We start from the raw sequence: 21,014 nt of genomic DNA on the forward strand, positions 1-21,014 counted from the left end.
AGCGTATACCGTGCACTTGCGGAAATCGCTCAACAAGTTTTTGGCGCCGTTGCCGGGGAACGCCAAAATTTTTGACAAAATTTTAAATTTTTCGTGTTTTATTTAGAATCTAGGTTTAAACATACTTATTTTAACTTTTATAATTTAATAATTTTCATTTACTAATTTATTTATTTTTCAAATTCTGTTTTGTAGGTAGTTTCGGTTCGTGCAAGATTTCAGGTTCATGCGCAGTTCTCGAAGTTCAGGCATTGTACCAGACCCTATAGACCCAGAAATTGAGAAAACCATTAGGAAGAACAAGAAAAATAAGAAAAACAAAAATAAGACCCCAGTAAAAACATATACCGAGCCAGAAAAAATGGCAGACCCACCAACACTTATGGATTACGCTAGGCCAGGTGTGGCCGGTGTGACCAATAGTATCGTTAGACCCAGAATCACCGCAAACCAATTTGAAATTAAGCCAGCTTTGCTTAATATGTTGCAAAATAATGTAACATTTTACGGGTTACCTAACGAAAATCCTAACACCCATTTGACAAATTTCCTTGAAATTTGTGACACTTTTAAAATCCCAGATGTGACTGCAGAAGCAATCAAACTTCGCCTCTTTCCTTTCACTTTAAAGGATAGAGCCAAAGAATGGTTAACTTCTATGTCAGCCGCAACTTTTGCCACTTGGGAACAATTAGCCCAAGCATTTTTATCGAAATATTTTCCTTTAGCAAAAACCGCAAGAGTCATAAAGGAGTTAACATCTTTTTCTCAAAATGATAATAAGACTCTTTATGAAACTTGGGAACGTTTTAAAGAACTTCAACGTTTATGCCCACACCACCAATTACCCCCTGAACTTTTAATGCAAACATTTTACAATGGACTAAATCCTACAACTAGGGGTTCATTAGATGCTATGTCGGGAGGGCTATTTATGAAGAAAACATCAGCCCAAGCGAGAGAACTTTTGGAGGAAATGGCAATCAACAGCAGTATGTGGCCCGCGGAACGTGGACATATGCCGGTAGCAAAACCATCATCCTCAACCACACCATCAGTTAAAGGTATAGTTGAACTTGATCCAGTCGCGATGCTACAAGCCCAATTTTCTGCTCTATCGCACAAAATTGACAAATTTATGGCACCACGCGATACCAATGGTAATCCAATCCAAACGGATGTGGATTACGAAAATATGAGTGAGATCGAACAGGTAAATTTTGTCCAAGGGCAAAACCAAACTAATAATCCTTATTCTAATACTTATAATTCTGGATGGAGGAATCATCCTAACTTTAACTGGAAAGATAACAATAACAATAATGCAAGTGCTAATCAAAATCGTACCACTAATCATCAAAATCAGTCAAGAGATACGATTAGCACTTTATCTTCTAAAATCGACAAGTTTATAGATGCTATCAGTGGAAAAATAAGTAATCACGACGATGGTTTTAAACGGATCGAAAATAAATTCGATCAGCTTATTAAAAACCACTCATCTAGCATCCATAATTTGGAGGTTCAAATTGGTCAACTTGCTAAATCAATTCCATCCCGAAAAGAGGGAAGTCTTCCCAGCCATACGGAAGAAAATCCGAAAGAGCAGGTGAAAGCTATCACTCTTCGTTCAGGAAAAAATTATCAAGGGCCTGAAATGCCCAAAGATGCAACATTACCAGGAACTGATTTACCAAAGTCCAAAGAAGATATCTTAAACACAAATAGTTCACCATTTGACACAAGTACCAAAACTTTTGTACCCAAACCACCTTTTCCGCACAAAGTTCGAAATAAGGACTATGATAAACAACTTCTAACGTTTTTGGATAAACTTAAAAATTTGCATATCAATTTAACATTCATGGATGCAATCACACAAATTCCTAACTATGGTAAGTTTTTAAAAGATTTTATTTCAAAGAAAATCAGTTGGGAAGGAATTTCATCCATTTCGTTAACTGAAGACTGTAGTTCAATAGTATCAAGTAATTTGCCCACTAAACTCAAAGATCCCGGATATTTTACTATTCCGTGTAAGTTGGGAGATATTGAATTCCCAAGTTGTCTTTGTGATTTAGGAGCAAGTATAAACTTAATGTCGTTGTCTATTTTTAACAAGTTAGGTTTAGAAGAAGATATCAAACGTACCAATATGGTTTTGCAATTAGCGGATCAAACCACTAAGAGGCCATATGGTATAATTGAAGATGTTTTAGTCAAAGTCGATAAATTTATTTTTCCTACCGATTTTGTTATATTAGACTTTGCATATGATGTAAATTGCCCTTTAATTTTTGGTAGACCGTTTATGAACACGGGACGCACTCTAGTAGATGTGTCGGAAGGAAAGGTAGTTTTAAGGATAGGAGAAGATAAGATCGAGTTTAATATGAACAAAGCGATGAAATATCCTATGGAGGAATTCGCTTGTATGAAACTTGATTTAGTCGAGGAATGTGTCAATGACGTTATTCAGAGTGAAGAAATAATTGAACCTATAATAGGTGAGGAATTAGAAGATAAGGACCCAGAGCCTTTGATTCGAGAAGATGGACCAGTTCCGCCTTCAATTGTAACACCCCCCTAAATTAGAACTTAAAGAGTTACCCAGTCATTTGAGGTACGCTTTCTTAGGCGAAGGCGATTCTCTACCTATAATTATTTCTAACAAATTAACAAACGATCAAGAAGAAAAATTGAAAGAAGTTGTTAGAAATAGGATAGGAAGTATGGGATGGCAAATTTCAGACTTAAAGGGGATCAATCCTAGTATAGTAATGCATAGAATTCACTTAGAAGAGGATAAGCCACCTAAAGCGGATAGGCAAAGACGCTTAAATCCGAACATAAAAGAAGTAGTAAAAAATGAGATTACTAAACTTTTAGACAATGGAATTATTTATCCGATCTCGGATAGTGAGTGGGTTAGTCCAATCCATTGTGTACCTAAAAAGGGAGGCATGACTGTTGTAAGAAATGATGAAGGTGAACTGATACCTACACGAACCACCACCGGTTGGAGGGTTTGTATAGACTATAGGAACCTAAACAAAGCAACTAGGAAAGATCATTTTCCTCTACCTTTCATTGATCAAATGATCGAAAGGATAGCCGGTCATGCATTTTATTGTTTCCTAGACGGTTATTCCGGATTCTTTCAAATTTACATTTACCCGGATGACCAAGATAAAACAATCTTCACATGTCCTTACGGAACATTTGCATATAGGAGAATGCCTTTTGGTCTATGTAATGCACCAGCAACATTTTAACGATGTATGACAGCAATATTTAATGACTTCATTGAAGATATAATGGAAGTTTTCATGGATGATTTTTCAGTTTATGGAGATTCTTTCGATGCATGTTTACAGAACTTAGATAAAGTATTGTCTAGATGTGAGGAAACGAATTTAGTATTAAATTGGGAAAAATGTCATTTCATGGTAGACGAAGGAATTGTTTTAGGTCATAAGATATCTGAAAAAGGTTTAGAAGTGGACAGAGCAAAGACTTCAGTTATAGAAAAATTACCCCCACCAACCACTGTTAAGGGAGTAAGATCATTTTTAGGTCATGCAGGTTTTTACAGAAGGTTTATAAAGAACTTTTCTGTAATCTCCAAACCACTTACTAATTTGCTTATGAAGGATTCAACTTTTGATTTTAATAAAGATTGTTTACAAGCTTTCAATACTTTGAAAACAACTTTAGTCAGTACACCTATAATATCGAAACCCGATTGGAATTTACCTTTCGAAATAATGTGTGATGCGAGTGACTTAGCTGTAGGATGTGTATTAGGTCAAAGGAAGGATAAGAAACTTCATGTTATATATTATGCGAGTCACACATTGTCCGGTGCACAGTTAAATTACACCACAACTGAAAAAGAAATGTTAGCAGTAGTTTTTGCATGTGATAAGTTTCGATCTTATTTGTTAGGATCTAAAGTCATCATCTATACAGATCCTGCAGCTTTACGATATTTATTTGCTAAGAAAGATGCAAAACCGCGTCTTATTAGATGGGTTTTACTATTGCAAGAATTTGACATGGAGATTAAAGACAAAAAAGGAGTTGAAAACTTGGTCGCCGATCATCTATCAAGACTTGAGGATGAAAACGGTCCCATCGGTGAAACATCAGGCATTCGAGATGATTTCCCCGATGAACATCTCATGCAAGTACAAAGTGTCATAGCTCCATGGTATGCAGATATAGCCAATTACTTAGCTGCACATGTTGTGCCAGATGGATTGACTTCTCAGCAAAAGAAGAAATTCTTTTCAGAAGCTAAGAAATATTTTTGGGAAGATCCATTCTTGTTCAAAACATGCGGCGATGGAATACTTAGGAGATGTGTTAGTGAGTTTGAATATGACTCTATAATGTTGGAATGTCATGCTAGCGCTTACGGAGGTCATAATAGCGTAAGCAAAACAGCAGCTAGAATACTTGAATGCGGATTCTTTTGGCCTACTCTGTTTAAAGATGTCCGTTCATTTATTATCCGCTGTGATAAATGTCAAAGAACAGGGAATATAGGAAGGAAAGATGAGATGGCTCTTACGAACATATTGCAAGTTGAAATCTTCGACGTATGGGGGATTGATTTCATGGGTCCTTTTCCTACTTCTTTTGGCAAAAATTACATATTAGTAGCCGTAGATTGTGTTTCAAAGTGGGTTGAAGCAATTGCAACCCCGACAAATGATTCTAAAGTAGTTGTTAAGTTTTTAAATTCAATATTCTGTCGATTTGGAGTTCCTAGAGTTATGGTAAGCGACGGTGGTACTCATTTCGTAAATAGAGTTTTTGAGTCACTTATGAAAAAATATGGAGTACACCATCGTATCTCTACGCCATACCATCCTCAAACGAATGTTCAAGCAGAAATTTCAAATAGAGAACTCAAATGGATACTTGAGAAAACAGTTTCGTCTTCTAGAAGAGACTGGGCACATAAACTTAACGATGCATTATGGGCATACCGTACTGCATTTAAAACACCTATCGGAATGACACCTTATAGATTAGTCTATGATAAAGCTTGTCATTTGCCAGTTGAATTAGAACATAAAGCATATTGGGCTATAAGAACTCTTAATTATGATTTGCAAAGCGCAGGGAAAAAGCGTTTGTTCGACTTAAACGAGTTGGATGAATTACGCTATTTGTCCTACGAAAATGCAAGAATTTATAAGGAAAAAATTAAAAAGTGGCATGATGCCAAAATCAAAATTAAAAACTTTAATGTTGGGGATAAAGTCTTACTTTTTAATTCGAGATTAAAGTTATTTCCAGGAAAGCTAAAATCTAGATGGGCTGGACCATTTTTGGTTATTAAAACATTTGATTACGGAACTTTGGAGCTAGAAAAGTCTAATGGTGAACGATTTAAGGTTAATGGTAACCGTTGCAAGATTTATTTCGACGGAACTCCAATTCAAGCAATTGAATCCGTGGATAAATTCTATGAAAATTAATTTATTTAGTTTTCATGTTTTTAATTTATAGTTTTTTCTTATTTTATGTTCATCATTCTTATTCTTTTTCTTTTTAATTTATTTATTTTAATTTTTAATTTTATTTACTTTAATTTTTATTTTTATTTTTATATTTATTTTTGTGTACAAATAAGTTTTGTTAACATTAAAATTTTAATTTAGTCATGTTTTGAAAGTTTCATTAAGTGTTAAGTGTTATTGAGAAATTAAATATGCTGAAATCTCAGTTAAGATTTTCCATGTTTCAGTATTTGGAAATCTCAGTTGAGATTCCGAAAATCTCAGTTGAGATTTTCTGTCTTTTTGCAATTGAAATAACTGTAAGGAATTACAGTCTTTTTTCTTTAAAATTTCTGTCAGTTGAATCAAAGAGGTATCACTTTGGCACCTTTTTCTTTTTAACAGACACAACCTTTCACTTATAGGTCTTATATATTTCTGTAGGATCAGACTTCAATCATTTCATTTTATCTTTCTGAATTTCTTTCTCAAATTCTCAAATCCTATAGACTTCATTTTCTTCTCTCTCACAGACATGACTAAGTCTTTGAAAAATGTTCAAAAACACACGTCTGCTCAAAGCGGGAAAGTTGATATCTCCGATCGTTATGGTGCATGGTTTCCCATTTATAACCATGACGAGGGGAAACGCTTTCTGCAATTCAGATATGCTCAATTCTTTGGCATGATGTATCTAGATGAGTTTCTGAACGAGGAACTCGGGATAAGCGAAGACATTGATCGCTATCTGACTAATTTGGGTTGGACCAAATTTGTTTCTATGAAATTTCCTATAATTGGAAATTGGGTTCTGGAATTTTTCTCCACAGTTCGATTCGTCAATAAGAGACGTGTTCATCTCAGTTTTCGTTGTGAGGGGGAGGTATTTACTTTTGGATATCCAGAACTACATAATTGGTTTGGTTTTCCACCCCGAGACACAACTCAACACCATCCTGGAAGGGATATGCCTTCTAGAGATGTATAGAGGATGTTAACAGGATTTTGGCGATTCAATCCACGTCTTGCCTTCAACAAATCCATTAATTCTGGCGCTTCAAAAACATGCGTGCTTACACCGTCCCGAATACTTCAATATAAAAATTGAAATATAAGACGAGTAATATATCTCTTTTACACTAGCTAGTTTGATACTTTGCGTATAAATTTACCATGAAAAGTTTATCTTTCGGTTTAACTAATTTAAAGAGGAATATATGGATATATATTCTATTTATAAAGAGATTGATTAAAGAATAAATTCAGTGAAATTTTGCTCGGGACTAGCAAAAGCTTAAGTGTGGGAGTTTGTTAAGCCCAAAATATACCTAAAATATCATATATAAATACGTTAAATTTACATTGAAATCGTGCTAATTATATTCATTTGGAATACTTTTACGTCTTTATTTACTTCTTTGATGCAAGGTACTTAATTATTTGGTTAAATCCAAATAGGAGCTAAAACGGAGCTAAAACGGAGCTAAAATGGAGGAAAAACCTAAAAAACGTACCGAGAACGCATAACAGCTAGAAGAACGCTCAAGGAGGACGAGAAGCAGTCGAGAGACAGGGAGATAACTTCATAATCTCAGTCGCGACTTACGAAAGGCATCACGGAAGAAGAACGAAATCTTCAACTCGGCCCTGTACCCCCTGTCGCGACTGAGATTTTCAGAATCTCAGTCGCGACAGCGAAGTATTCTGCACATAAATCACATGTTTTAATCCGAGAAACGCGTCTGTTCGTTTGGATAAAAGCGACCCTTCACCAACGGACACGACCCATCATTTACAACCCTTCAACAACTATAAATAAGTGATCCATTTCAGAAATAGGAGGTTGGAAAAGTTAGAGAAATTAGAGAAGAAAGTTATTATGTTGAGTTTCTGATTCAGAAAAGAATCAAAAAGTTAGATTACATTTCTGTGTAAACAAACTTGCTATACACAAGTTGTTATTAGATTAATTATAAACATAGTAGTATTAGTTTAGTTTCAAAGGTTGATCAGAGATGAGTTTTCATTCTGGTAGTGGACTGACCAGTCTCTATTCTGAAGATCCAGCGAGAAGAATTGACGGCTGAAGCGAATGAGGTTTGACGCACCTACGGAGTTTGAGGGAAAGATTGACAACCCGGATCTCAAAGTTTTCGTTGCAATGCTCTCCAAGTTTCTACTTCTCTGTTAACTTGTGAAGATTCACATTTCATTAATGATATACTTATTTATTCAATACATTCTTTCTGTTGTTATTTTGATATTGTTCTGACAAAATGATTTTCAAAATGATAAATTGGTGTTTTTATTAAAACGTTCTATTCCATCTTATTCATATAAGAACTTTGTTGAACACTTGACTGATTTAGTTTTTATGGATGATATGATCACTGATCGCGGCTTATCAGACATAAAATACTAGTTTGATTAAGGTAGAAATCTGCTCCGATCCAGAGAGATTTCTACGGTTCAAAGCCATTTAATTGAATAAATCCTTATATTATTACATGTCTATAATCTTTACAAAGTTAAAGTTGCTTTCTTTACTTTATGAAAATAAGTTTTATACCTTCTATTTATTCCAATTACGGTAGTATCTGTCTTGTAATCAAAATCCCAAGACAGAACTGTTCTCTAAACTCGATATAATACTTCTATCTAATCCTAATTTACCAAAACCAATTCCATCAATTAAACGTATTTCTTTTATTAAACCTAAACACGTGATTAAAACCGAATTAAATAAAGTTTTAGTTAAAAAGCGTTCCCTGTGGGTTCGATATCTTTTATTACTACAAGCGTATACCGTGCACTTGCGGAAATCGCTCAACACTTTACCACAGTTACCAGATAGTCTTGGTTATCATTGGCAACTCGGAGGTTGTGGTAGAACTCCCTTACTAGGTCAGGGTAGGTGTGATCTCTAATGGAGAACAGCTCGGTCCAGCCATTCCTCGATATCCATTCGCAGAAGGGTTGCTCAGTTTTTACGAAGGCTTCTGAGACCCATCTAGAGAAGTCTATCTTCCATTCTCTAACGTCTGCGAAAACTTTGGTGTAGGTTCTGACCTTGGTCGGCTTTCCCTTAGATGAGGTGGCTTGGCCAGCTTTGCCTTTGCTCGGCGTAGTGACCTTTGTAGTTTCAGGCGAAGTAGCTTGCCTGGAAGGTTCATCGGAACTGGTCTTGGGGTGATCGGCACCGGAGATGTTAACGGAAACCTTAGTCATAGTTTCAGAAAAAGATTGGAAAGCTTTCAGAGTTTTTAGAGAGAGAGTGCTTTGCCAGAGAATTCGGTAAGTGTAAAGAAAATAAAAAATGGGGATTTACCCATTATTTATAGCGGTGAAGAGTGGATCTTATCGAATCCATGTGTCAGTTTTGCCTTGGGATTGTCAACCGACAAAGATCCTGGCTTTTATGACACATTCGGCGCATACGTCATCCTAGGTGGCTATTCGCGTGCTTTTGCATTTAATGCAACGGATCCAACACTCAGCGTTTAGAATACTAAGCGTTTTATATTCTGAGTGGTCAGTAGTATATAAAAGGATGATTTCTCAGTTTGAGATTACTACTCGGTGTGCACATTTACTCAGTATTGATATATATTTTGCGTTAAGTACTCAGCATAACAATCACTCAGCATGCATTTGCATAAATCATTCAGCGTAGTAATTCACTCAGCATAAATTTACATTTAGAATAGGAATTTACTGAAGGGGATTAAACATACCAATAGCTTCTCTCAATATGCTGAACTGTTCACGAGCCAGTGGCTTTATGAAGATATCCGCAAGCTGCTCATCCGTTAGGACGTAGGTCAGCTTTATCTCACCTTTGAGTACATGGTCTCTAATGAAGTGATGTCTTATGCTGACATGCTTCATTCTGCTGTGTTGAATTGGGTTCTTAGATAGATCAATTGCACTTTTGTTGTCGCATTTGACCTCAATTGTCTTTGTTTGAACACCATAGTCTTCAAGCTGTTGCTTAATCCATAGGACTTGAGCAACACAGTGACCAGCAGCAATGTACTCAGCTTTAGTGGTAGACAAGGCTACTAACGCCTGTTTCTTGCTGAACCAAGATACAAGACAGCTTCCTAAGAAATGACATCCTCCAGAGGTGCTTTTCCGTTCTAGCTTGTCTCGACCATAGTCAGCGTCAGTGTATCCAACGAGTGTAAAGCCATGAGTGTTGGGATACCATAAACCTGCGTTCACTGAGCTTTGCAAATATCTAAGGATTCTTTTTACAGCTATGTAATGTGATTCCTTAGGGTTAGATTGATATCTAGCACAATAGCATACTGAGAACTGAATGTCCGGTCTACTTACTGTTAAGTAAAGTAGAGAGCCTATCATACCTCGATACAATTTGCTGTCTACCGACTTACCATTCTCGTCAGCGCAGAGGACAGTATCAGTGCCCATAGGAGTGGATATTGGCTTGCAATTTTCAAGATCATATTTCTTCAATATCTCCTTGGCATATTTAGCTTGACTGATGAAGATGCTATTTTTCCCTTGTTTGATTTGAAGTCCAAGGAAGAAGTTGAGTTCTCCCATCATCGACATTTCAAACTCAGTCTGCATTTGCTTGCTAAATTCCTTGCACATTGACTCATTAGTAGCACCGAAAATAATATCATCAACGTATATTTGAGCCAATAGGGTATCTTTACCCTTTCTCTTAATGAATAAGGTTGTATCAGCTTTGCCCCTGACATAGTTTCTAGTCAGCAGGAAACTGGTCAGCCTCTCATACCAAGCACGTGGTGCTTGCTTGAGGCCGTACAGAGCCTTTTTGAGTTTATAAACGTGGTTTGGGAATTTAGGATCCTCAAACCCTGGAGGTTGATTAACATAAACTTCCTCGTTTATAACTCCATTAAGGAATGCACTCTTAACATCCATTTGAAACAGTTTAAAGTTCATATAGCTTACATAAGCGCATAAAATCCTAATAGCCTCTAGCCTTTCCACTGGGGCAAAGGTCTCACCGTAGTCAATACCTTCTTGCTGACTGTAGCCCTGAGCTACACGCCTTGCTTTGTTCCTGACTACGTTTCCTTGCTCATCCAGCTTGTTGCGGAAGACCCATCTTGTTCCAATGGTCTTCTGACTCCTTGGATGTGGCACTAGCTCCCATACATCGTTTCTTCTGAATTGATCAAGTTCCTCTTGCATTGCGCTCATCTAGAATTCATCTTCCTCAGCATCAGCAAAGTTCTTAGGTTCCTGAACTGAGACGAAGGCTACATTGCTGAGGTACCTCCTGAGTTGGTTTCTTGTCATCAGGGTATTCTCAGCGGCATCAAGAATAGCACTCTCTGAGTGTCCTCTTGGTATCCTTATCTCTTTTGGTAGATTTATGTCTTGTGCTGTCTGTGTTTCAATAATCTCTGCAGGTGAAGATTGGTCAGTGAAAACAATGTTTGGTTCACTTTTACCTTTGGTCAGCCCTTGAGGGAATGACTCAGCGGCTGTATCTTGATCAGCGGGTGCTGAGTGTGGATCATCCTCGGTCAGCGACAGATATCTTCCTGCAGGGTTAGTTTCGTCGAACTCAACATGTACTGACTCTTCTAAGACTTGAGTTCGTTTATTAAAAACTCTGTATGCTTTGTTGTTTGTTGAGTAGCCTAAAAAGATAGCTTCATCAGCTTTTGAGTCAAACTTAGCTAGGCTATCTTTGGTGTTTAAAATAAAACATCTACAGCCAAAGGCACGAAAGTATTCAATGTTGGGCTTTCGTCCTTTCCAAAGTTCGTAGGGGGTTTTCTTTAGTATAGGTCTAATAAGAGCCCTATTAAGAATATAGCACGCTGTGTTAACAACTTCTCCCCAAAAGTACTTTGGAAGCCTATGCTCACTCAGCATTGTCCTGGCTATTTCAACCAAGGTTCTGTTCTTCCTTTCAACAACCCCATTTTGTTGAGGCGTCCTAGGAGCAGAAAAATTATGGTCAATGCCGCTGGCTTCACAGAATTCAACAAACTGTTGGTTTTTAAATTCTCCACCATTATCACTTCGGATGTGAGCCAATTTTAGGTCTTTGTCATTTTCAAGTTTTCTAACCAAATTTGAAAATGTCTCAAAGGTCTCATCCTTGCTACTCAGCAAGATGACCCCAATTGTACCGAGAGAAGTCATCTACAATGACCAAGGAAAATCTTCTTCCACCCAGACTCAGCGGCTGGACTGGACCGAAGAGATCCAAGTGTAGTAACTCTAACGGACGCTTAGTTGAGACAACATTTTTACTATGAAAAGATTGTTTGGTTTGTTTTCCAGCTTGGCAAGCGTGGCATAGTTGATCTTTTTCAAATTTAAGTTCTGGCAGTCCCTCAACCAATTGCTTTCTTGCTAATTTGGCCAGGAGGTCCATGCTTACATGACCAAGTCTCCTGTGCCATAGCTAGGAATTTTCTTCCTTTGAAACTAAGCATACAGTTTTTGAAAACTTTTTCTCCAAGCTCAGCATGAAGACATTATCAATGCGAGGGGCAGTTAAAATTAACTCATTAGTTTTACCCTCGAATATTTTACATCCAGTGTCATCAAATATAACTTTTCTCCCATTATCACATAGCTGAGCTACGCTGAGTAAGTTATATTTGAGTCCGCTGACTAGGGAGACTGACTCAATAGTAGGATTACCTCCAATGGTTCCTGACCCTACTATCTTACCCTTTTTGTTGTCTCCAAAACTTACACTTCCTCCTCGTTTACGCTCGAATGTGATGAATTGAGTTTCATCACCAGTCATATGCCTTGAGCATGCGCTGTCAATATACCACATCTTTGACTTCTCGGCACATCTCAGGCTTACCTGCAATGTAACTAGTTACTTTTAGGTACCCAATTCTTTTTGGGTCCTTGCTTGTTAGGTTCAACAGGTAAAGCATCATATTTTATTTTATGGCAGCATACTTGGATGGTATGGCCATTCTTTCCATAAAAGTCACAGCTGACTTTCCGTTTAGGATTTTTCACTAACTGGTCAGCACCCTAGTGCTGAGCGTGTCAGCACACCTTTGTGGTGTGTCCTTTCTTCCCACAGAAGTCACACTGGACATTCCGCTGGGGATTCCATCTCTGCTGACTAGTACTTCGGTACTGAGCATTCAGAGGAATATTTCTTTTGTTTTGAACTTTTAGTTGGTTCTGGATATTTGTGACGTCCTTTCTCAGTTTCTTTGAATCTGGTTGGACTTCAGAGATAGACTTATGTATGATCTCAATGTTATCATGCAAAGTTGAGTTGTCCTGAAGAAGGAATCTAAGGTTACTTAGCTTAACCTCTTCAACCTCGTCACAGCGCCTGCTGAGTGCTCTAATTTTCTTATTACACTTTTTGACAAGTGTATAGAGGTCACTCAGGGCATTACCCATTTCGTTTCTGAGATGGGGAAGTGATATTACCTCATTTGATTGCTCCTCATTGTCAGATACAATGGAGGGGTCAACATGCTCAGAAATGCACAGCTCAGCAAGTTCGTCAGCCATAAAATAGATCTTTGCTGACTCAGTGGTATCAGCTTCTGATGATGAAGACTCATCACTGTCGCTCCATGTTGCCACCATTGCCTTTTTGCCGTTCTTCTTTTCTTTCCTCAGCGTGGGGCAGCTTGACTTAATATGGCCAGTTTGATGACATTCAAAGCATGTAATGGGCTTTGAGTTGTCCTTCTTGTATTTGCTGTCGCTGGACTCAGCTTTATACTTATCAAACTTTCTGTAAGGCTTCTTAGAATATTTGTCATTCTTTTTGAACAGCCTTTTCATCTTCCTGGTGAACATAGCCATCTCCTCATCATCTGTTGAGCTCCCATCAGTGGAGTCAGCTTTCATGACAAGAGATTTTTGCTTCTTGTCTTCAGACTTTTCCTTCACCTCGAAATTCTTCATCGAGATCTCAGGGGTCAGCAGTGAGCCGATGAGTTCATCAGATTTATAGGTGGTTAAGTCTTGAGCTTCCTCAACAGCTGTCTTCTTTGCTTGCCAGTTTTTAGGAAGACTCCTAAGAATCTTCTTGACTTGTTCTTCCTCGGTGAAGATCTTTCCAAGTCTCTTGAGCTCGTTGATGATGTTTGTAAACCTTGCATTCATGTCAGATATACCTTCATCATCGTTCATTTCGAACAGCTCGTATAATCTCATCTGCTGGTTCACCTTGGACTCCTTCACTTTGTTGGTTCCTTCGTAGGTGACTTCCAGCTTCTTCCAGATCTCTTGCGCCGACTCACAACCTGATATCTTATTATATTCTGCAGCATCAAGCGCACAGTGAAGCATATTTATAGCCGAAGCGTTATTTTGTAGCTTCTTGAGATCATCCTCTGTCCATTTTGCCTCAGCTTTGACAACTGTTTGGCCAGCCACAACTTCAACAGGAACAAACGGGCCTTGGACTATTGAAATCTATGCGCTCATGTTTGTTGCCTGAATAAAGTTTTTCATCCTATTCTTCCAGAAGGTATAGTTAGACCCGAAGAATAGGGGAGGCCGAGTAATGGACAGCCCCTCAGGTAAGATCTGAGTTGTCTGGTTTCCTGGGAGAAACCGAGTGCTGTTTTCAGCTATAGTGGGGATCAGCTCAAGGTAGTTAAACCTTTAACAGTGAGCTTTTAGGCTCTGATACCACTTGTTGGTCCCTTATAACGTAACAAGTTAATTCCAAGGGGGGGATAGGAACTATTTAAAATTTTAATACGTTAAGGCTGACTTCTTTTTCTTTGAAAAAGGATTACAAAGCTCGCTGAGTAAATAAGATACTAGCTTAGTCAACTGGTGACTAAGTCAGCTTCTTTCGTTGAGTCAGGAGATAGCACTTTGAGTCTATTCCTGAACTCAGACACTCAATACACACAACTCAGCTTGACCTCTTTACTTGGTCAGTTTTGATTAAGCAAGCAATATATATATTAAGGAGTTTAAGGTTAGAAGGATATTACTCAGCAGATTTATCCAGGTTCGGCCTCCAAGCCTACGTCCTGTCCCCGGAACACGTTCCGAGATTTCGAATTCTCTACTGAGCTCTTTAACGGTAGAGCATCAAACCTTTTACAATCTTAGAAACTGAGTATAACAAGAGTACCTTCCTCTATACCTCTACTAAATCCTAATCTCTCACTGAGTACTATAACCGAGTACTCAGCCTCTCCTTTCTAATCTCTAGAAATGATAAGTGTTTGTCCTAAACAACAATTGCTAAGACACCTTAGATGATTGAATAATCACTCTAGACTTTTACACGAAAGATATGAAATTTGGTATAAGATTGCTTTGCTTTTTCTTGCAGAACTTTGAGTAGAATTTTGGTCAGTGTAATGGCTTGTTCAAGTTCTGTGTTGAATGAAGCAACTGAAGGGCACTATTTATAGAGACGTCTGAGGCATCGGTCATTTCGAATTTCGAAATAACCGTTGGAGGGAAACAGCTTCCTATCGTTGTCACCCAGTCTTGCTTAGAGCTCTCGGCCAATCAGATTTGAGTATCTTCTGTCCTCGGTCAGCTCGACAGAATGTCTCTCCATTTATGGTAAGGTCAACTAGACAGCATTCTGTGTCTTCTGAACTTTACCTAAAGTGGAAACACTTTGTCTGGAAGTTGTTCTTGCTCAGCTGCTGTCTTGTACTCTTTGTTGAATCAACTCAGCAGCTTCATCCCGAAGTTGTTCCACGAAGGTCTTCTAGATCCTTCTTCCGCTGAGCTGCGTTTTGTACATAACGACAGCGTTTTGACATACGCGGGCCGAGTTGCCTTAAACTGTTTGACTTGGGCTTTTGACTTCTGTATTGGGCTTTGGGCCTTTTAATCTTTGTGTCTTATAAACAATTTAACTCAACATTGAACAAACACATTAGTAGAATAAATCAAAGCATTTAAACTTAGTGTGTTTAGAATATTTTTTAATTACACTTAAACAATTTTGTCAAATCAAAATTATGTGGAAAGGTGTTTCAACACACCTGACATCATGAACTAGTGGAAAAAATGTCATTTGCCTCGGCCATTTAGAACTATTTGCATCGGGCATTGGCTGATGCAAAAACCCTCAACACAAATGTGTTTACATCGGCCGTTGCCTGATGCAAATGGTTGAAGAGAACCAAAGAGTGTTGCTCCGAGGGAAGGCTTTTAATGTTATGGAGGGCATTCGTCCTCGAAGTTGAAATCAATAAGACTGAGGATTTTTCCTTTAAGATCGAGATTCGTCTCAGATACACTCATTGTAGAGAAGAATCGGGTCGAAGTGAAATTGGAATGGGAAAATGCTGACGAGTACGAATTTGAGAGGACGGAGATGAGAAGGTCGGTTACAAATGAGAAAGAGTATCCCTAAAATCTGAATTTATTACAGAATACCCTCATCTTGTTTTATTAATTTATACTAATATTATTTGCGTCGGTCTCTTACAAAAGACCGACACAAACAATTCAATTGATATTTGCATCGATCCGTTTAAATTGACCAATGCAAATAATATAGTTATTTGTGTCGATCCCTGTTAAGGAGTCGATGCAAATACTAAATGTCATGACATTTGCATCAGTCCTAAACAAATGGCCGATATAAATGGACCTTCTGCATCGCACTTTATAAAGACCGGTGCAAATACGTCGATACAAATGACCATTTTTCCACTAGTGGGGCTTGCTACATAGCAACGTGTGCATCGTCTAACAGTGTCGCAGTCTGAGTCGTGTCTGAATACTCATTAGGAGGAATTCCTAGAATGATTATAACTACCCTTGACAGCTACTATAAATAGAAAAAGTATATGATCCATATGAGGTAGGTAAACACAACAACTGCCAATACTTTGATGATCTTCAACCTTCCTCCAACATTTGCTAACTTAAGCAAGAAGTGGGTTCGCCGGACATCGGCCCCTCTCCGACCAGCTGTTATTCTTAGTGCAACTTTACTGGTTATAACACACAAACTTAATAAAGTGGTGACACATCAACCTAAAAAATATTCATAAAAAACATCCACTATACCACTTGTTACTTCCAGAGTCCTCTCTATTACTTCAAGATGGCATAATGACGGAATATTAGTATAAAAAAAATTAAAAATTAGAAAAGTTTTATAAATAACAAAAAGTAGCCGTTTAAAATGTAATAAAAAACAATTAAACCTGCAAAAATTTAATAATGGCAGATAATGGGACCCAATTTATATGTTACTACTGTTAGTAACTTACTCTATTTTACAACACTAAAATGACAAGGGGTATAGTGATTGGGTGTTACAAGCTTGTAACAACCACTAATGCTGCTCTTATCTCAGGTCTAGAAAGAAGGTTCCAGAAGATCATTCAGATACCACGACATCATCGATTAATATGACATTAATAACTATTAGGGTATATAATGCGGATCCAGCTACTAGAAGTACCACTGACACGTTTAAACACAAAGTGTTTTCGAGAGGATATGTAATTGTCCGGAACTTCAGATTTTGGATAAAATGGATAAAGACATGTTTAAAGATGTTAATATGACACGATTCATGACTGAAAAGACGGTTTAATGAATTATTTCTTAAATTAACCAACTTGTCAATGTTAAGAGTAAATTGCTTTTATCTACTAACGCTAAATATTATTATACCGGTTTAGATATTAGAAATAAAATTACTCCTAACTATCAACATTAAAATTATTTGTACATCTTATTCCATTATATACATATCATTGCCCGTGGATGTAGATAAAATTAACATAATCATATAAACTCTTATTTTTATAATTACATGTCTAATGATATATTTCATATATCAAGTTTATTGACAGATGTCCTATCTATTTGAGCCTGCCAACCAGCAAATATGATTTAAAGGTGGTTACCACAGTGGTGCGAACCCTACAGGATTATCTCGTGGTATAATAAAATATATATATATATATATATATATATATATATATATATATATCAAATAACCTTTCAAATATTATCAATAGGTTAATTTCAAATAAATGTCATGCGATTGGTAAAATCTTTATGTTTCCAAATTTGGCTGATAATGACCTTAAAATGAAAATTTTCAAAAATTAAAGTTATTTACTATGGAACCATATTTTTTATTTTTCAAAATCATCATTTTTGGAGTTTTCTCTCTCTAAACATTAACTTTCTCTCTTATAAAAAAACAAGACCTATATGATCTTAGAACTAAAAAGTTGAAAAATTAAAATCGCTTAAAATATAATTTAATTCTTGAAACTTTTAATTTTGAGGTCATTATCGGTCAGATTTGAAAAAAATGCAAATTTTATCAACCCTAGGTTCCAATCTGTAAAAAAATATGAAACCACGGTGTTTTACTTGAAATTAACCCTAAACTTAAATCTATTTTCATTTTATTATTAACCCTAAAATTTTTAAATTACGGTATAAAATCATAATATATAGAGAATAATGACATATTAAGAATTAAGTATGGCAATTACAAACATGGGCCTAGGCCCAATATGCCTGAAGCACTTGGAGCCAGTCAAGGCCCATCCGGTTCTTTTAGAAATAGTTGCACCAAGAAAAGACAGACTAAATCGGACATTTCACTAAAGCGGATTTGGGGTAGAAATGTCACACGATAATATAAATTAGGATAAATAATTTATTAGTCCTCACCTTTTTACATAACACACTGATTAATCATTTTATTTTCAAAAACACATTATAAAGTTCCTATCTTTCGTCAATATTAGACCTAGATATGGGCTGGCGAGCCCGTCCGGCCCGCCCAGATCCAGACCCATTTAGCTGGGTTTGGACACATGAAATTGGTGTCAGTCCGGCCTGACTCAAGCCCGTATAAGCCCGCCAGAAACTAGACAGGCTTGGACTATATGAATTTTCTATCGGCCCGGCCTGATACGATATATATATATATATATATATATATATATATATATATATATATATATATATATATTATAAATTAATTATATTTTTTATGTTGTAATTTATTTTGGATTTGATGTTTCGATAAACAATTAGTTTATTAAAATTTGTCCAAACTTATTAAGTATTCTGTTGTGTGTACTATTTTTTTTTATTAAGAAAAGTTGGTGTGACATTTTAATTGTATTTTTTTTAATATATAGATGGACTTGGATGGGCGGGCTTGTGATTCATATTTTAGACCCGAGCCCGACTCAATTTATTGCAGGCTGCATTTGGACTCGTCAGGTTTTATTAAAAGCCCGACAGACCCGGCCCATGCCCAGGTCTAGTCAATATTAACCCTTTGGTTCTTTTGTCTATTTTCTTAGATTTTTAAATGAACATATTGGAACCAAGTGTTCATGGAAGTATTGGAACCAAACATGCATATATGTAGACGATGTAGAAGGAGTTAAAGTTATATGCAATTTTTACAAGAGAACTTGTGTACCGTCTATACTAATCTCATTTGCCGCTTGTTTTAGTAGTGCACAACCTTTTTTATTATGCTAATACCACTTTTAAATAGTTGAAAGGATAAATAGGTCGTCCGGTAAGTTTAGGGGACAAAATGATATACATTGCAATGTATATCACTTGTTTATAGTGATCCATTTGCTCCATAAACTTGTTTAAAGTGATATACATTGCAATTTGTCTAAATCTGTAAAAAAAATTCAAAACTTAAAAAATAAAGGTTTATTTCGTGATTCCAAGTCTTTAACACAAATTCACTTTCCGCTTTTTACATTTTTATGATGTTTAATTTTTTTTTTATAGATTTAGGGACTTAATCATAACATTTTAAATAAGTTTAGAAAGCTAATGAGACATTGTGTGAGTTTAGGGGGCCAATCAAACTTTTTCGATAAGTTCAGTGAGCAACTGATGTATTAAGTTTTTTTTTTTTTATATAATTATGTTTGATTGATTTTCTATATATCCTTTTACTTTTTATATATAAATATCCTTTTAACCATATGCATAGTAAAGCTTTTCATGCATATGTGCAGTTTGTTTTCTTATAAATTTAGAAATGCTTAATACATTATCTGCCTTGAACTCAATCAAAAATCTTGATTGATTCCTGAATTTACGTAATAGTTCCCTAAACTTATTTAAAATATTATGATTAAGTCCCTAAATTTATAAAAACGTCATAAAAATATACAAAAGAAAATTAATTTATTTTAAGCACTTAGAATCAGGAATTATGTCTTTATTTTTTAAGTTTTGAATTTTTTTACAAATTTAGATGAATAGAAATATATATCACTTCAAACTAGTTTAAGGGATAAATGGATCAATGTAAACAAGTTTAGGGACTAATAGGTCATTTTAAATAAATCCAGGTGGTTAGTATATTATTTTAAACAAATTTAAAGGGCTAATAAAACACTATGTAATTTTAGGAGGTCAATTAAGCTTTTGGATAAGTTCAAAGCACTTTTGATGTATTAAGCCATTTAGATTTTTTTTTTTATAAAAATGCTATTAAATCACAAAGTACAAATACAGGACGATAAAACCTCCCACCCATACAGGTTATAACCAATATAAGATCCGTAAATAGAAGAAAATAGAGTACAAAGGGCAATAAAAACCAGAAAAGGTCATTTAGAAATCTTTTAATATTATGAAATTTGAACATATACACCCACATGATTTTTTTTAGTGTGTGGTAGTTACATGCATATAGATCTGTCTACGAGTCCGGGTATCCACTCGGCCCGTTCAGTCCGTGTCTCTTGGGTCGGACTTGGACGTAGGCCTAACCCGATCCAGATCCGTTAAAACTCGTCTATTTCTTGGACGGGTTTGGAATTGATAAAAATAGGACGGCCCGGCCCATATATTTATATATTAAATATTTAATTTTAAGTATAAATTTTATTTTCTATAATTAAAAATTATGTATATAGTTTTAGGTGGGTTTATATGGGTTGAGTTTGAGATTTGATTTTTAAATCCGAACCTGTCTTAATTAATAGTGGACTACGTTAGATTTTTTTTTTTTTGCTTGAACTGAACCTTTTTACATAAAAGCCGGTAGGTTTGGCCCGAGCCCGATCCAGCCCAACCCATGGACATGTCTACTTACATATAGTCATGTTAATGGACTGGGCCCCACCAGGCCCAGACCATGCATAATTAGACTTTATATTAAATTATCTTTTTCAATTTCAGTCCAGTTCAGTCCATATTATATCTATACGGACTCGAACAAAGCTAGACCAAGATGATAGAATTGATTTCTAAACCTAATTTAGTCCGTCCGACTAATATATATTATATTTAAAAAAATAAATTAGAATTAGAATTAAACTATAATTCTCAATAGCATTCAGATAATTTTATTGAATAATCATATTACAAGTTTATTTAAAATAGCAACATCTGAATACATAAAGCACAAAAAAAATTATAAAAATATTTACGTAGTTTAAAAATTTATAAACAGAAGTCGGAAGTTTTCTTTATTTATAAAGAGATAAACTTCCGATAATAAACAAAAAAAAAGTTTGAATTAGAAACAAC

The 21,014-nt window shown here is 36.0% G+C and overlaps 1 non-coding gene across 1 annotated transcript; it reads right to left on the bottom strand.

The window, feature by feature from the left end:
* Positions 1–739: 739 nt before the first annotated feature.
* On the bottom strand, positions 740–846 carry LOC136216173 (small nucleolar RNA R71). Its single transcript, XR_010683163.1, has one exon. It is a non-coding gene; the product is annotated as a small nucleolar RNA R71 (small nucleolar RNA).
* Positions 847–21,014: the final 20,168 nt, after the last annotated feature.

This window comes from Euphorbia lathyris, chromosome 1, assembly GCF_963576675.1.
Source record: "Euphorbia lathyris chromosome 1, ddEupLath1.1, whole genome shotgun sequence".
NCBI lineage: Eukaryota > Viridiplantae > Streptophyta > Magnoliopsida > Malpighiales > Euphorbiaceae > Euphorbia > Euphorbia lathyris.